The sequence below is a fragment of the Acomys minous genome (genome assembly GCF_964271855.1).
Source record: "Acomys minous genome assembly, chromosome: 10".
Classification (NCBI taxonomy): Eukaryota; Metazoa; Chordata; class Mammalia; order Rodentia; family Muridae; genus Acomys; species Acomys minous.
In genome coordinates this window covers 42,365,380-42,382,200 of record NC_140491.1, presented here as the reverse complement: position 1 = coordinate 42,382,200, position 16,821 = coordinate 42,365,380, and the positions used below count along the sequence as shown (strand labels likewise).

Here is a 16,821-nt window from a genome sequence, read left to right as displayed (position 1 = left end):
CCATTGCAGAAGCTAGGACTCTGAAACCACATTTGTTTTCTGGTGAGGTGCCTAGCCCAGGCTCACACTGCTGATTTCTCTTGGAGTGTCCTTAATGGAAGAAACAGGGTTCTCCCTAGGATTCCTACAAGGATGCCATTACTCATCTTCCAGACTGTATTTTTTTGACCAAAGCACCTCACAAGGCCTTACTTTCTAATACCACCATGTCCGCTGGTAAAACTCAAACATAGGAACTTAGAGGAATAGAAGCCACAGTCCTTTGAAGTCTATTCCCAGTCTGTGAGATATCTACCATCCCAAACTCCACCCAGAACTATAATGAGGCCACAAGATGCTCACAGCCTATCATCCCCCTATCCTTGCTTGTCTGCAGACGAGAAGGGGACCACTGTCTCTTGCTCATTTCCTGTTTCATAACTGTGCTGCATCTAAGTATTTTCTTGGCTGACAATGCATGGAGTTTAAGTAATGATTTTCAGCCCTGTTCTCCTGGGGGGAATGCTATTTCTAATCACACCTCTGTCACCATACTGTGACCCAAGTTATAGAAAACTGGAAACACTCATAACATTTGTGACTTTAAAAGAAAGAAGAGACTATTTGGGATCAAGACATCACTTTTTTATTTTATATTTTATTTGTCTTTCTCCATATGCCTATGTGCAAAAAAAAAAAAAAAAGACATAACCAGTTCACCTTCCTCAAAACTGGGACCTTAAGTTACTGTACTCCCATTTATCCTCCACTAGCCAGTGAGCATCTGCTTTTAAAAATGGTACTGCCACCCAGCATGGTACATGCCTTGAATCCCAGCGCTTGGAGGCAGAGGCAGGCAGATCATTGTGAGTTCAAAGCCAGCCTAGTCTACTAAGTGAGTCCAGGACAGCCAAGGCTACACAGAGAAACCCTGTGTAGAAAAAACAAAACGAGGGCTAGAGAGATGGCTCAGAGGTTATTCTTCCAGAGGTCCTGAGTTCAATTCCCAGCAACCACATGGTGGCTCACAACCATCTGTAATGTGATCTAATGCCCTCTTCTGCCATGCAGGCAGAGCACTGTATACATATTAAATAACTAGATACTTAAAAAAACAAAAAACAAAAAACAAAAACAAAATGAAACAAAGCAAAACAAAACAACAATAACAACAAAACCCAGTGGTACTGCCAAGGGTCAGATGGAATGGCTGCAGCATCCCAGGGCAGCTAACACTGTCAAGGCTGACCCTGAATGATGTGAATTCCCCCAAGGCACAGAACAGGCGTGTGGGGTGCACTATTCCTTTTGTATAATGCCCGATTTATTCTGGAAAAGCTGTAGTGCCACAGATTTCAAAGCATTAAGATCTCTTATTCATATTGGCTACTTTGGAAGGTTTAGCAAAGAAACATCAGGTGATTTTAACTTAAAACATTCTCTTTTGTTCCTATATTTTATTATATATCACCCTAAGGGTTGCTTGTTTGTTTGTTTGTTTCAGAAAAAAAATGCTCTTGCCTCATTCTATGCTTTCCCCCTCAATTTGTTCCCTTTTTGCTTCTGTTCTTGAAGTCACATCAAGAGTTTACAAAAGCTCGCGGGCCACTTGCCTTTCCGATAGGCTGGAGGCTCCTCAGGCTGTGTTCCAGCGGCTGCCTCTTGGTAATAGTCTCATATTGGCTTATTGTCTTTGCAAACACAGACACCTGGCATTGTGAGTTTATTTGGTGCCCTTTGGTACCCACTTCTGGTACTCTTAATTTTCTCTCACGAACAAGGTCAGTGGTAAACAGTGACTTCTCGATTCCTCGTTATCCCTTTATTGCACAGTTTCCAGGCGGTTACAGTGTTGCTAAGAACCCTGTGTTTCAGGCTCTTCCACATTCAATTCTGAGAATACTCTGACATTTGGTCGTCACATTCTATTGTCCAAGAAACCAAACAGACTGTTCTTTCCTAACCTTCTGCTAAGCACACGGTATCCATGGGATCTTATTTAACACCCCACAGCCCTGTAAGGTGAGGACCATTATGACTGCTATACCAAAGTCACACAGCCAGCAAGTGTGTAGATGGCCATAGTCCTCGCTCCCCTTTGGAAGCCAGCCTCTTCTCAATCAGCCATTGGTCTGAGCATCCTACCCTGTCTCTGGAGCCTACAAGTCACAGATGGGCCCTCAATAAGGTCTTCTGCCAGGACTGATGACGATGCTACCCGCAACCCCAAGCGCGGCTGCAGAGAGGTTCTGCCTATGCCACCAGGGTCCTGCTGTTTCTCATACATGGGAGAACAGAAGAGTAGCTTTAGCAAGAGAACTGAACCACCATGCTGCCCACCCTCCTGGGTGCATCTCCATGGGAACAGGCTGGGCTAGCTCTGCTGTCCTCTGTCCCCTCCATTTGCACATCAGTTCTGCAGAGCAGTGACATTATCTCCTCTTCAGAAGAGAAGAAAGCAGGGCCAGCAGTCGGTTTTTGTATACGTACATAAATCTAAAGTGGTATGTACACCCGGGCCTATCCCAGCCAAAAGGCAAGCGCAGTTCCTTCCCACCTCAAGTCACTCAGTCAGTGGGATTTTAACCTGCCCTGTGAATCTGCTCTACCTGCCTGCGACGCATATCTGTGCCCTTTGAGGGTCTTCCTTGCCAAGATGTCTATGAATGCGAAGAGAACTTTGTAAATGCTCTATAGTACGGGTGAGCATCATTTCTTTGAGACTTTCTCAAACTTAACTCTGCAAAAGTTCCGGGTAAAAAAACTCTTCATGATAAGCAACAAATAGCCCCAAAAGCAGAAAACAAATGCAATTAGGTCCCTGGACATTTCTTTGTATATGTGACGGTTTAAAGGAGACTGCCATTTTCTTAACTTACTAGCACAACCTCTGGGTGGAGGTCCACATACTATGTGCCCAGGGAAGAGGATAGGATGCTGTCACAGATGACAAGGTCTTATCTCTTTGCAGACATCCAGATATCCCATCCCTGCTAGTCCTTCATTGTCCTGGGATATTCTGATCCGGGATTTTTGCATTCTTGCTGAGCTTGGGGTGACTCTGGGCTAAGTCTGTTTTCTCTCTGGCATCCCTGAAAGTCTTGATGGAGGGCCAGCTTTCCTGAGATTGTCACCTCTGCTTTGATCCTGTTTTGGAGGGAAACAGTGTTTCCAAACAAGAAATTGTGTATGAGGAGCAGAACTGGAAGCCTTTGAGGAAAAACAGGCAACCAAGAGGAAAAACCTAGGTCACTTGACTAAAGTTGCCTTGGAAACTGGAGCTAAGAGGATGCTGAGGGCAGAGTGAGAGCACCTTTCCACTTGGGGTTGCCTTGTTCATTTACAACAGAGCTCCCAGATACTGAGCATCCATTGTGAACCCGGTCCTTCAGGAAAGAGATCGCTAAAACTTGTGAGATGATGTTGTTAGTTTTCCTTCACCTGCAAAGCACACCCAGGTCGGTCTGTGGGCCCCAGAGCTGCCTCCTCACTTTCTTTGTCCCAGGTACAGTCTCCTGAAAGTCAGACCACTCACTTTGTTATGTTGTGGCAATCGTTCAAATAACAAGGTTAAAAAGCCACCAGGAGTCCCAAATTCTCTGCTGGACTTATATAGCAATTATTCAAAATAAGCAGGCAGAGGCTGGTACCTAATTTTTCGTGAACAGCCCTGCCACCTGTGCACGCTAGATGACCAGCCTTCTCAGCCACCAGTCGCTCTGTCCCTAGAAAGACATCATAACCAAAATCAATCACTGATACCCACTCCAGCCCCAGGGTGGATACTGGGGTCTGACCCTGAGCCATGTAGACAAAGAGCTGTACTCACAGGCAGCTGGAGTCGCCTCCTCTCTATTCGCTCTCTTGCTCTCTCTCTCTCTCCTTGGTGACAGTTAAAAGGCACAGAGGATGCGATTGCCATTTATGTAGACAAAGTGTCCGCCTCCCGAAGCCAATCAGCAGCTTTCTCTGCATTATTTACCCAGAGCCTCTGCTGCTCCCCTTCCCTGTGTGCCCTCTGCATCACAGGATGGAGCCCAGCAGGCCAGAGAGGGAACAATGGGACCTGGAGAGAGACCCAGAAGAGGTGGGTCCTGGGCTCCCTGTCACTGTGTGGGACCCAGCCTAGAAACCAGTGTTCCTGGAGACTTCTGGCAGCTCAACCCCTTAACCTCCATTCTAGGGGAGAAGCCTGGCTCAGGACCTGTTCCATCCACGGGGACCACTGGAATGCTGCCTGACTCAGGGGCGGCGAGGGACTAGGAGTGACGAACCTAAATCCCACTCAATTGTGTCAAAGTACAGTACTGGTTCCTTTGGCCAATCACCATCCAAACTATGTCGGGCTCTGTGTGCTTCTGCCCGCTGGGTAGGAATGAGAAGAGACAGATCATACATCTTGCTAATCGGTGTGGCTTAAAGGTCTGATTTTGTTTTCTTTTTAAAGGGTTCACATCACCATGTGAATCTAGAACAGAGGCCTGGGCCATGCAGATAAGGAAAGGTGGAAGAAGGCCTATCATCAGCAGCACTATGCAGAAGCCTCTATCAGAACCACAGGCACATGTGTACAGAGAACACACACACATGCACAGAGAATACACATGTGCACAGAGAACACACACATACAGAGAATGCACACATGTGCAGAGAATGAGCACCCATGGACAGAGAATGCACACATGGACAGAGAGAACACACACATGCATAGAAACACATGTGGATAGACCACACATACATACAGAATATGTGGATAGACCACACATACATACAGAATATGTAAATAAAGAGAAAGAGAGCAAGCATATGTACAGAGAATATACACACATATGCATACATGGTACCCACATGTTTATAGAGGGCATACTTATACACAAAGTGCACACAAACATTAACAGAGTATACACACATGCAGAGAGAGCAGGCACACACACAGAGAACAAACAACTAGTACACACCTATGTATAGAGGGTTCTCACTGGTATATTAGACACACACACACACAAAGAGATGACACACACATGCAGAGTGCACACACACATTAACAGAGAACACATCTACATGCACAGATAGCACACACAATGCACACATGTATAGATAGCACACACACATGCATAGAAGGTACCAACCCATGCACAGAGGACACACATATACAAGCAGAGAACACTCTGTACAGAAAGCATACACACATAGAGAGGCATACACACGAAGAAAGGCACACACATGCACAGAGAGCACATACACACAAATATACACAAATGTGCATGCATTTGTGTACATACAGCAATTCAAATGTATGTTACAATACAATCACTGTGCTCAGGCATATGCATTCATAAAACGTACAGTATGTAGGCATTTGCATACATGGACATATACACATACATGTTGCATATAACACACACACACACACACACACACACACACACACACACACACACCATGTTCAGAGTCTTTGTACAGCCCAGAGTCAGGGATTCTCCAGGGATAGCTGACCGTCTATGATATGGCCCCAGCAGGATCTCTTCACAGGCACCTTTGGGACAGAAGCAGTGACTTCCAGGACAGCGGAATGTACAGGAGGTGAGGGTGGTGTGGCAGAGGGAGCCGGCACATGGTTGCTGGCCACGGACGAGGGACCCTGTTCCTCAGCACAGGCAGCTCCACTACCGGTTCAGATAGAAGCCATGAGCACAATGGAGGACGTAAGGAGATTAGGTCCATCTGCACAGATGGAGCTCTGCAGTACCCGCATTATCGCCAGGGAAGCCTAGCTGAATGGGTTGAAGGCTGACGCTATAACCCACCTCCAAGTTACCTAGACTACTGGAGAAAGCCACAGTGAGGTGGGAAAGGCTGGCACCAAACTGGACAGATATCCTCAGACGGATGCCTCTCTGGCTCAGCCTTGCTGTTTTCCATGTTCTCATAAAGAAGAGCAGTCCTTGGTCAGGGAGGACCAGTCAGGAGCGTGGGGACAGGAAGGATGACTACACACCCTGGATTTTAGGAAGATCAGACCCACGGGAAGAGTGCACAGCTCTACCCAGAGCAGGGCCCTGGTGAAAACTGGCTATATATAAGGATCCAGGGGGCTCGGGGTGGTGGCGCATGCCTTTAATCCCAGCACTCAGGAGGCAGAGGCAGGGGGATTGCTGTGAGTTCTAGGCCAGCCTGGTCTACAGAGAGAGTCCAGGACAGCCAAGACTACACAGAGAAACCCTGTCTTGGGGGGAAAAAAGGATCCAGGGCACCCAGGCACAAGCCTCTGGAGATGAGGTTCTTGGGCAAAGCAAGTACAATCCTCTGTTTAATGAAGATTTTCTCCAAGAGCAATGTGTATCTAAAAGCTTCTGTTTCAGCCTCTTTTACATAGGTTCTCTGAGTCTCACAACCTCTTTCTCCTCAGCACTAACTTAAAGATGGGGGAAACAGCTAGGTACATACTGAGAATCACACAGGTGCAGATAGACATTTGAGGAGACAATTTAACCTAATTTAAATACTACACAATGCATCCATGTTTGGAAACGTTATGCTAGCGTTATGTAAAGTGTTCCTATTCTGAACAAATCAGTCAACAAAATAAGATAGGTGATGGCATAGCCTGGGAAGAGGCCTGGAACTCCCAGACAACACAGGGGCGGCTCTTGGTGCTCTGAGGGCAAGAGGGCCCTCCCAGCGTTGAAACAGACGGTGGGCATGTCTCAGGCTCCTGTGTAGAAATTCACGCCGGCATTTCTCAGGGAGTAAATTGCACGTTGGATGGGCAAGACTTAGAGAGAATATAGATGTAAGATTTATTTAAGAGCAGAAAGGAAAAGACCTGAGGCGGCAGGAGAAGCCGCTGAGGTATAGGGGGTGATGCCAGCAGGCCCCAGGTCTTGCCCTGGGATCTGCTCTCAACGCCTGGGAGGGGTGGATTTTTTGCACCATAGTGACTCAGACAACAGAAGCAAACCAAGTGCTTCTATCAAAGCCAGCAGAAGCTCTGCAGCGTTACGGGGGAGACACACACCACACGGGAAGATGAGACTCAATGGAAAACAAACCAGTGCTGAGTAAAAACAACCAGGGTTATAAATACTTGAATCCTTCTGTAACAGGTGAACAGATCAGTGCCACTTGTAATAAAAATCCAACACATGCCTCGGACTCCGAAACAGAAATGGAAAAGCAGAAGGCCAAGGAAGGCCAAGTGGGGTTCTGAGAAGGAAGAGCAGGATTGCAGTGGGGTGGGGTGGGGTGGGGTGGGGTGGGGTGGGGTGGGGTGGGGTGGGGTGAGGGCACGGACACCCGCAAGCTTCCTCTGAGGTTACAAATGGGGCTATGTGCCATGAGATGAGGTCTGCTGGGTACAAATAGAATCCTAGGTAGTTAAATAGAATAGAGATTCTAGAGGTGGGGGGGGGGCGGGAAGGAGGGGGGGCGGGCGGAGGCTCTGAGTGTGGAAAATTGACAGGTGCACATTGCAGACCAAAATGGAAAGGGGGAGGTGCTGGACGCTGCAACAACTGTGCTCCACTTGGAAGGACATGAAGCTAGATGCTTTCCTCACTCCATCCTGACCAGTAGGGGCAAGCTTTTAAAAGAAACCAAGGAGCTTGTCTTTCATGCTGTTGGAGCAGAAGGACTTCTTTTTTCTTTTTTTTCACCCGAGACAGGGTCTCTCTATGTTAGCCTTGCCTGTCCTGGACTCGCTTTGTAGGCTGGTGATCCCCCTGCTTCTGCCTCCCAAGTGCTGGGATTAAAGGCAGGCACCAGAATGCCTGGGCAGAAGGATTTCTTAAATGATTTTTTTTTTTCAGCTAGCCATAAAAGATAGATTATGTATGTGCCTGGCCCTGAAAACACTTACCCCTAAACGGTATTGAAAATCTTTACTTCTGAGCAATACTGATTAGAAGCAGTTAGCAAGCAGCCTGGTCCTATTGACTTTTAAAGGAACACTCTAACATTTTCCTAGTAATTATAACTGGGGATTCAGTATTGAATTTTTTTCCATTCTTATTCTTATAATAAATTCTTAAGTTAGTCAGTTTTTGTATAGGGAGAGGAAGCGCTACATCATTCTTTATCCAAACTGCTGATGTGACAAATGACAGGTACTTTGGATCTGGAGTGTCCCCAGAGGCCATGGGGCTGAGCCCCAGCCACCCCTCCCCCGACCATGTGTACCATCAGTGATGTTATTTGAGGCAGTACAAGCTTAAGGGTTGGGTCTACTTGAAACTTGGCCACTGAAAACATGCCCTTGATGGGGATATCGTAGCCCTCAGCCTCTTCCTCTTTCTTTCATTTGTTTGTTGTTGTTTTTGTTTTGTTTTGTTTTTTGTTTTTCTCAGTCAGGGTTTCTCTATGATATCTTGACTGTCCTGGACTTGCTTTGTAGACCAGGCTGGCCTCGAACTTACAGCGACCCTCCTGCCTCTGCCTCCCAAGTGCTGGGATTAAAGGCGTGCGCCACCACACCCAGCTTGCTTTCATTTGTATTTAGCCATGAAGTAAAGGGATTAGATTTCAGGGATATTCTATTTTTTGTATTCGAGGTTTCTTATATATCCAGTAAACTAATAGGTTCCTCAACTGTGGATTTGACTAGCTAAAGGTCAGAAATATTTTGTTGTTATTGTGGTTGTTTAAATTATATCTGCAAACCAGGTGTGGTGGGGCATGCCTGTAATCCCAGCACTCAGGGAGGAAGAGGCAGGCAGATCTCTGTAAATTCAAGGCCAGCCTGGTCTACAGTCTACAGAGTGAGTCCAGGACAGCCCAAGCTACACAAACGAACAACTTAATAAAAACCCAGCTTGTACTCACTGGAGTATGGTCAAACTCACAATGGCCAGTCTCAAAGAAACTGAGTCTGCTTTTGCTCTTTTACCTCTTTCTTCTCCCTTCCTCCATCTCTGCCTCTCTCTCTGGTGTCCCTCCTCCTCCTCACCCCACTCTCATATAATAAACTTCTCCATATCAAAAAGAAAGAAAACTGAATACACACACACACACACACACACACACACACACACACACACACACACCTGCCAGAAGCCATCAACTGTGAAGAGCTACACTTCAGCATCTTTATCACAGTTTTTAAGGGCCCTCTTCAATAGCTTCCTGTCTAGACTGGTTCTTTTGTATTATGCCCTTGATGGAGGAGAGTGTTTGTCATTTAATTTTAAAATACACTAAAATTACTGTTGAATACTCAAATAACTTTAATCAAACTTGAAAATCTCCTTCCTGCCCCCAGCTCCCCCACGGTAGTGCTCTTCTGATGTAGCTCAGAGTTCTGTGAGGGTATTGTCTCCGGTCTGGGAGCAGGAGCCCTCCGAGGCTCATGAGGGAGACCGGCCTGAAGGACGATGCTAGTGCTCTTTGGCTTGATGGCATCAGTCCCATGCATTCACCTCACACCAGGTCCTTGACTTCCAACTCAGCTGGGCCCTTGCTCCATTTCTGGACTTTCTACTCCTTCAACTTCCATCTCATTCAACTACCCACAGTCTGCCTTTCCTGTTCCACCTCTCTGCTTTGGACAGCTTGATTTTTTTGTTTGTTTTTTGGTTTTCTTTTGTTTTGTTTTGTTTTGTTTTTCGAGACAAGGTTTCTCTGTGTAGCCTTGGCTGTCCTAGACTCACTTTGTAGACCAGGCTGGCCTGGAACTCACAGCGATCCACCTGCCTCTGCCTCCCAAGTGCTGGGATTAAAGGTGTGCACCACCAGGCCCTGCTTGATTTTTTTTTTTAACACATATTTCTTCCTTCTTAATGCTTCTGTGACATTTTTTTCCCTAAAGCTTTTATGCAGTAGAAACATAGTAACATTATAGTGATTAACTAGAAGAACTTGTATCGGAAAAAAATTAATAGAGTATAAATACAAAGTACAGTTGGTCACCAATTTTGTAGCAAAGATAGCAAAATTTCATCACAGAAGAACTACCAAGGGGGGGGGGCGTCGGATGGGGGTTGAAATCTTTCGAATGCTGGTCCTCTCTCTTTAGAGTGAACATTCTTGATGAGTTCTCATCTTTGATTTTCCCATAAGGAATAAAACTTTAATATTTAAGGGACTCTGAGAAACTTTCATATGAATCCAGTATAGTGCCTGGGCCCCAGAAAGTGATTCAAAGTATGTCTTTCCTGGAGTGACAGAACGGAACACGCCGGCCTATGGAGGGAAAGTAATTACAGTTCTGGTCTCAGCTGCATTAGCTTTTTCACCTTTCTTTTTTAGACCTTGCACTGGAGAAACGGATCCTAACATGAATCCTGTTTGTTCGCTTGTATTTTTTAATTTATTTATTATGTATATCCTGTTCGGCCTGCAAGGCAGAAGAGGGCACTAGATCTAATTATAGATGGTTGTGACCCACTAGGTGGTTGCTAGGATTGAACTTAGGACCTTCAGAAGAGTAGCCAAGTGCCCTTAACCTCCGAGTCATCTCTCCAGGTCCATAAATCCTGTTTTTGATAGAGACCAGTACAAGCCACATATGCAGAACTTGTTTTTACTCACACAGATGCAGACCAATGGTTTTTTTCCATTGGTTTCTACTTTTCTTTTTTAAATTATTAATTGATTGATTGATTTTTATTTTTGAGACAAGATTTCTCTGTGTAGCCCTGGCCTGTCTTGGCATCACTCTGTAGAGCAGGCTGCGATTAAGGGCCTGCACCACCACTACCACCTCCACCACAACCCACCCCGTGGCTGATTATACTTTTCACTGAGACCTGTAACCAGTATTGTAAACTGTTTAGGCAGTTGAAAGGAGAGAAGCTTTTACAGAGCCATAGACACTATTCAGGTAAGGAAGGTTTCATACTGATGAATCATCTTCTGTGTATGTGATGGCTTGTTTATTAGAGAATTTAATCTTCATAGGAACCTGGCAAAGTAGGTTTCACTAACACCCCCATTTCCCAGATGAAGAAGCCTAGGGCAAAGAAGTGCCCGGTGCCCCCTTGTACATGGTCTTGTGAAGGAGAAGCCTTTTCTCCTTTACCTGCTACTGAGCTGCAAGCCCAAGTCATCGTGTCACCGCGGCATGCGAGGAGTTCCAGCAGTGCCTGTATGTATGTATGTACGCACACGTGTGCAACCAGCTATGCCATTGCAGAGACTGAAGGGTTTGCCAAGGCTTCGGCGAAAGAGGAAGTGTTTTGTCATCAGTAACCCCCAATCTCAGGAGAGCCTTCCTTTCAGCACACGTTCGGTAACATGGAGCCCAAGAATCACGATAGAAATGGTACCTTTTCAGCAACTACAATCTGACAACACATAACACTTACTTGCCTGGGATTCGGATTCGTCACAGGTCCACTCTGCTGTTGGGATCACTCAGCAATGGGGGCTGAGAAGGTGGAGACGCAACTCAGTGGTGCTTGGCTAGGCTACCCTCGTTGCAGCTTGGAATGGGTGCATTTCTCTGTCCTTGCATTTCAGCCCTGTATTCTGGTTAAACATTAATTTCTGCTAGTATAAAGGTCAAGGAAGCCTAGAGAAAGCACACGTGTGCATGGGGGTTGGGGTGTAACTCTTCTTTGGGCTCCTAAGAGTACTCATCCTATGAGCCTGATTTAGAACAAGACCTGACAGCATGGGTCTTTCTTACTGCATAACCTATGCCTTCACACACAGCCTCAATTTCACATTGTTAGCCCCACTAGGTGGTTCTATAGCGCCAAGCCCTGTGTCAGGAAAAGGCTGTCCTGTGGAAGGCCCTTCCTGCTACTCAGAGCCTTTAACTTGCCAGTGTGTCCCTGGGCTCTGTAGAGCCAGACACTGGGCAGAACCCTCCTGCTTGCCTTCCTTCCCAACCCCTTGTGATACAGGAGACACTATGATGAAGGAGATGTTGATTAACTTCAGGAAATCCAAAGCTGACTGACTGTCATTGGAGCATAAAGGAGAGTCAAGGAAGAGTCACTGAGAAGGCGCCTGGGAAAAGCTCACAGTGAGCTAAGCCCTTGCCTTAAAGGCAGGGCGCCAGTTTGGGCCACTGGGGACAAAGAACAGAGCGGGTGTGAGATTGTGTATGGGCAACTGGGAAAAGGCAGTCTGGGTAGCTGAAGACAAAATGGCTGCCACCAGAAGACAAAAAGGCGGCCACCAGAGGTAGTAGTCACAGGCTAGAGGACGGAGCTGTCTCTGTTCCACAGTGGGGATAGAAGTGGCGTGAGTGGGCTTGGACTCAAGGATTCATACTGTCAGATCTGAGACCTGAGAGACAATCTGGATGACAGGAGACTCCAGGTCCCTCCAAGAATTATTAAAGGAAAGAAAGGAAAAAGCAGTGTGCCAAGGCAGCTACACAGTGACCTGTTGTAGGGTGCCCCACATTTCAAGTCTCCCCCGAGGCCTGAGAAATGATAGTTCTCAACCAGAGAAGAGCAAATGGAGAACAGCTGGTGGGAATCAGTGTCTTTGAGAGCCCTGAACCCCTTCCAGCCTGAAGGCTACACACTGTGGGCCTTGCAAGCCACCCTACCTACTGTGCATCTCTCAACAGTGATGGAAAGCACTGGAATATTCTAGAAGGCACTCCCCTCTGCTTACCTATGTTTTAGCCTCACGGTAGTTCCAGTGTGGAATCCAGAGGCAAGAGAGGGTAGAGAGGAATTCTCTCTGCTTTCCTGAAGGAAGGGAAGCCCAGAAGCCCAGGAGGGACTTATAGGATGACCTGGTGAGCAAAGAATGTTGAGGTAGGAAAGATAGACAGGTTTGAGCTACACATGCACATACGTATACATGTGAGCACATATGCACACATTAGGAAGCTTCTGGGGAAGGAGGAGGAACCACAGAGATGCAATTCTTGGTCATGAAAGCCAAAGGCAGAAGATTGTAGCTATAGACTAAGAGAAAACGGTGGAAGACACCAGTTTTGGCTCAGGAGAGACAGAGAATACTAAGCATTCAGTTAGGGAATTAATTTTTCAATATCCTCTTCTTATCTGTGAGTAAATATCCGGTAGGCCTTTCAGTATATGAGCTTACAAATCAGAAGAGGTGTCTGCACAGGAAATAAAATTATGAGCGGAAAAAGATATGACAGGAGGCAATAAGAGGCACCCAGCTTTAGCAATAAGAGCTGGAGCAATAAGAACACACCACATAAAAAGTTTCCCCCCAAGGGCTGAAGGTTTAAGAGCACCTTCTGCTCTTCCGAAGGTCCTGAGTTCAGTTCCCAGCAACCACAGGGTGGCTTACAAACACCTGTAATGAGATCTGATACCTTCTTGTGGTGGGCAGAACACCATACAAATAATAAATCTTTTTTTAAAAAAAGGTCCCCCCCCCCGCAAATAATATTCTCAGCACCCACATAACAAGCTGGGTGCTTGTACATACCTGTAACCCCATTTCTCAGGGAGCTGGAAACAGGAGATCACTGGGGTAGCCTAAATATGAATGAAGGTTCTAGAACCGGAAGCTCTGACGTCCAAGGGCAGAGGGCAGAGGCTAAAGAAGAGAGAAACTTCACCCTCTCCTACCACATATTTTGCCTTTGTCATCAACGTTGTGGGTTGTGTGGCACTTTGGTAAGGATGGACACTCCTTTTTGATTAGTGCCTATTACTGTGCCCTTCCCGGTTTCCTATGTGTACTGTGATTCCTCTCCTAGCTAACGCTCTCTTATTTCTCTCCCACTATCACAAGCCTCTTGCCTCCCTACGAATCTCCTCTCCCTGTTTAGATACTTTGGTTTTGTTTAGCGTTCCATGGGTTTGATCAGGGCCATTTGTATGACCCTGGATTTGGAAATAAACCATCAGAGCCTGGCCTGGACACTGCGCTTTCCTCTCTCAGGATCTCTGGTTGCCAATAGACCAGCAGAATCTGTGGTAGGCTCCCAAGAACAACAGAACCCAATTTCTGTAGACTCAATTCCAATATACACAGCTGCTGTGCGTTCATGGCTATCATGGCTGGGTCATGTTTTAGAAGGTGGCATTTTGTAGCCTCTCCCCTCCCCCCTCCCCCACACTTCCTCTGGGCTCTTACAGTTTTTCTGTCTCTTTTCCGGCAATGTTTCCTAAACCTCAAAGGGATGGTGTAAATGTGTCATCTGTGGCTGATCCCCACCCCCCCAACTATTCGTTACCCTCATTGTCTTGTAGAGCCATGGGTCTTTGCATTAAACTCTGTTCTCTGCAAGAAAAGCCTTCTCCGTTTAGGGCTGGGAGAATCAATCATGTCTCTGTGGGCATAAACAGATACTATGCCAATTAAGCTAAGAAGCCATCTTAGGTTACCGTGCCACAAGATCTAAGATGTCGTTAGTCATGGGTTTTGGATCAGATTTACAGTATTAGGCATGGATTGTCTTGTGTATAGCAAGTCCCAGATCTACTACTTAGAGAGTGGTGGTTGTTACCTCCAAAGCAGTCGTGCCATGATAGTAGTGATGGGCAGGCATATCTTGACTGGCAGGTTGGTATTGCAGTCTGTTGAGTTCTCAGCTGGCTTAGACCGCTGGTGCTTTTACCAGCACAGTAGGCTTGCATAGCACCATCTGGAACCACGAGAGGCAAACAGAACGAAGATTCCTCTAGGCCAGCTTCAACTTGATTTCTGTACCTCTTGCATCTGAGGTGTATGCTGCCTGCAGTAGTAAGGTCTCATAAAATACTTCTGGCGCAAAACTAAGATGAATTACAAGAGCCTGTGTTGTTTTTATGGCCTTTTGGGACCTTTCTGACCCACCTCCTATGGAGGTGGCTCATTCTTGGTTTTAGGTTCAAAAAATAAGATGCCAGGCAACAGATATTAGATGAAGAAGTTTATTAAATGAGCATGGGGAGAGAAAAAAAAGAGGGAGGGGAGTTATCCCAAAAAGAGACAGAGGCAGAGGAAGAGAGGAAGAGAAAAAAGGAGGGAGAGGTAAGAGATAAGAAGAAGGAAGATGGGAGAGAGGGTGAGAGAGGTGAGAGGGGCAGAGGAGAGAGAGGTCAGAGAGAGAGAGGCAAGGTGGGGCTACCCTTTTATATAGCCCTGGGTAGGGCCACACACGGCACAGGTAGGCAGTGACATCACAGGTAGGCAGACTGAAGCAGAATCCTAACACTTGGTCTTAGAGTTTTTGTTTAATGGCCCATTTCTTCTAGGAACTTTATTGTCTAATCCTCCTACGTACGGTGTTCATATTCTCTCTCTCTCTCTCTCTCTCTCTCTCTCTCTCTCTCTCTCTCTCTGTCACACACACACACACACACACACACACACACACACACACACACACACATATTTTTTTTTTGAGACAAGATGTCTCTGTGTAGCCTTGGCTGTCCTGGACTCACTTTGTAGACCAGGCTGGCCTCGAACTCACAGCGATCCACCTGCCTCTCCCTCCCAAGTGCTGGGATTAAACGTGTGTGCCACCATGCCTGGCATCTCTTTTATATTTTTTAATTGGCTTATTAGATAGTAAGTTACTGAGTGGTTTTCTCATATACCCTTTTTCCTATTTGACTCCCTGCCTGTTCTCTTATTTCTTCGATTCCCCCACTCCTCTCCCTGTTTGAAACTTTCAATCCCATATACACTCCCTGTCTGCCCTTATTTACGTGCTGTGGTACTGTGGTTCCGTGGCTCCTTCTATCCATCTCCTTTCTGCTTTCTTGTGCTCTCAAGGCGAAGCTGGATATTTTTTTATTCAGTCTATGTAGTCAAATGTTAATTTGTTCCAGAAATGCTTTCCCAGATACACTCAGAAATAATGCTGAGCTAGCTATCTGGGCATTCCTTTTCCAAGCACTCTGACACACAAAAATACCACGTTAGCACCATTGACAGGATGGAGAGTAAGGGGTGGGGGGTGGGGGAGGTGTCTTGGCATTGCTTGGATGTTCAGCCACATCTGGACTTTGTTCATTAGATACCACTTATCATCATTGTGACAACCATAAGTGTCTCAACGCATTACTCATGTTTTCTGGTGGCAACATGATGACGGCTGAGAACTGTCGATGTAATGTGACCTTGCCATGACCTAGGGAAGCGGGAGGCAGCAGCACATGCTGCAGTGGATGCTGTTCCTGAGATGGGAGGACTGGGCTTCATGCCATCAGTGACAGTGCTGTGTGTGTTGCAGGAGCAAGGCTATTTGTGCGGACTTAACTGAGAGAGATGGTTTCAGGGTGGAAGGGACTGGGCCCCCTCACAGTTCCAGCAGGGATGAACACATAGAGGAGGAATGCCAAAGGGATCAAATTTTCCTAGAAAAGCTCCCCCCACGAGGAGCTGATAAGAATAGGAATTCAGTTGCTCTTGCAGAAAAACATTTAAAATTGTTACTTTATTCCTTCTGGTTTTGCATACGTGGGGAGTGCAGTTGTGCAAGTACCATGGGGCGTGCATGTGTGGCGGTCAGAGGACCACCTTGTGTGTTAGTCCTTGGCCTCCATCTTCAGACAAGGTCTCTCTTTTGTTTGTTAATGGTGTATGCCATGCTATCTGGTCTGTCAACTTGCGGAGATTCTGTCTCTATCTCCCGTCTTCCAGTTAGAGCACTGGGATTATAGATGCAAGCTATGGTGCCTGGCAAATATTTTCTCCCTGAGGTGGATTCCCAGTCCTTGCAGAGAAAAATATAACTTTAAGGAAGTTCATTTGTATTAAAGTATCTTTTGCTCACCTGATTTAATTGTGTCAGAGGCTTACTGCCTCTATCAGCTAACTTCGGCCTACTCCTGGAAACTTCTAGTCTGTGTACAATCTAGGCTTAGAATGTTTTCAGTCTCTGAGTCTTACTGTTGAGTAAGCTCGTTCTTTCTAGCTCTTTCTGAATTCTGGATGGCTGGTTCAACTTAGCTGTCTGGCTCAAAACTC

General features: G+C 46.3%; 1 protein-coding gene across 3 annotated transcripts in view; it reads right to left on the bottom strand.

Annotated features, from left to right (window-relative positions):
* DDC (dopa decarboxylase) overlaps positions 1-11,425 on the bottom strand; it is a 91,130-nt gene extending 79,705 nt beyond the window's left edge. Inside the window, exon 1 of one of the 3 annotated variants that reach the window (XM_084798335.1) lies at positions 11,280-11,425. The gene's annotated coding sequence lies outside the window, so the exon portion shown is untranslated. Of the gene's footprint in view, positions 1-3,808; positions 3,831-11,279 lie in introns of those variants that run through there. The other 2 variants (XM_084798336.1, XM_084798337.1) reach the window with 2 other exon arrangements.
* Between the last annotated feature and the right edge of the window lie 5,396 nt (positions 11,426-16,821).